The following is a 1414-nucleotide window of genomic DNA, read 5'->3' as shown; positions in this document are numbered from 1 at the left end:
GGGGGGGGGGGGGGGGGGGTGGCCAATTTGACTCTCGACAAATTCGCAACCCATCCCCTCCTTGCTAATCTCATCGAATTCTCGGCACGAGACGCAAAACCAAACGGATAGACAAACGCACCGAAAACTAGAATTTGACGCCTTTGCCAGCGATTGTGCAACAATGAACTCTGAGTCTCCTAATCTTGGAAAACTCCTCATTGGAATCCCGCTGATAATCAGATTACTGATCTCGCTCGTAAATCAATGATATTTCGCTGCGATTGAACACTGGCTTCTTTTTTTTTCGTTTTGCCCTTGTTTTACTTTGAGTTTCGTAGTCCTACCCGCACTCTTACTACCCTCCTGACAACGATTTTCTCTTTCTCTTTCTTTCATTATCTCTTTCTCTCTTCCCCTTTATACATATTTATACGTCTATCTATCTTTATCTCGAACTCTGTCTATCGCTTTTTTCTCTTTTTTAACTTTTCAAACTCCCAAAAATCCAACCCTCCACGCTGGATCCCAGCCATATTATCCAGTAATAAGTCGTTAATTATTCGACCGCAAGACGCAGGGTCTTTGGTACAGCGCAGCCTCCTTCGATCGAATCCTTCGAAGAGAGATCTCTCTGGCTCGATAGTCCCGTACGAGAGATCCCGTACAGTCGACGCGAAAAATAAGTATTAAAAAAGTGAATAACCTATTAGCCGCACCTACCAAAGAACCTGCGAATTGCCAGATTGAATTTTCGTTGCTTAATTTATCCTAGTTTGATAAGTTACGTGTGTGCCCTGGCTCGGTGTGTGTTACCTTAAGTTTCAAGTTTTCTCCGTCGGTCGCGTCCTTCTCTTGTTTCTCCGATTATTCCGTTTTCCTTGAGCGGAGCACACCGTCACTCACGTTCAATCTTAACGAAATAGTGCGAGACAGAGGAGAGCGGGTAAGGAGGTATCGAACGAGCAAAATTAAAGTGTAAAAAAAGTTTGAGGCAATAAAACAGAAAAAGTTTTTCAAAAAAGTCCTTCTCACTCTATCTCGCTCGCTCTAATGAAAACAATTGGGAACACAAAGCCAAAAATGATAAAAAAAAAAAAACATTGAGCGAACGAACAGTATAACAGCCACGTGGAAACGTGGCTGCAGACGACGTGACCCCGATTACAGTTGGGCCGTAGAAACGTTTCGATTGGCCGAGTCTGGCATCCCGCCGTAAACACTTTGAATCGCGTTACCGCTTTTTTCTTTCTCTCATTGACTTTCGAACTTTCGACGCAATAATTCGCTTTCCTGTTCGCGGGATTCGGTCTAAGGGTTAAGAGATAGCGCTAGCGAGAGCGAGTATAGAGAGAAGCTGGAATACGAAGGAAAGCGAGAGGTTGTTAACGAACTAGAGTGACAGAGAGAGAGAGAGAGAGAGAGAGAGAGAGAG

The 1414-nt window shown here is 44.1% G+C and overlaps 1 protein-coding gene across 1 annotated transcript in view; it reads left to right on the top strand.

Annotated features, from left to right (window-relative positions):
* LOC107269552 (hepatocyte nuclear factor 6) overlaps positions 1-1414 on the top strand; it is a 38439-nt gene that overhangs the window by 8202 nt on the left and 28823 nt on the right. The window lies entirely within an intron of this gene.

Source organism: Cephus cinctus, unplaced genomic scaffold (genome assembly GCF_000341935.2).
Source record: "Cephus cinctus unplaced genomic scaffold, Ccin1 Ccin1_scaffold0670, whole genome shotgun sequence".
Taxonomy (NCBI): Eukaryota; Metazoa; Arthropoda; class Insecta; order Hymenoptera; family Cephidae; genus Cephus; species Cephus cinctus.
Note: the sequence above shows the minus strand (reverse complement) of the source record. Positions and strands in the feature narration are given on the sequence as shown.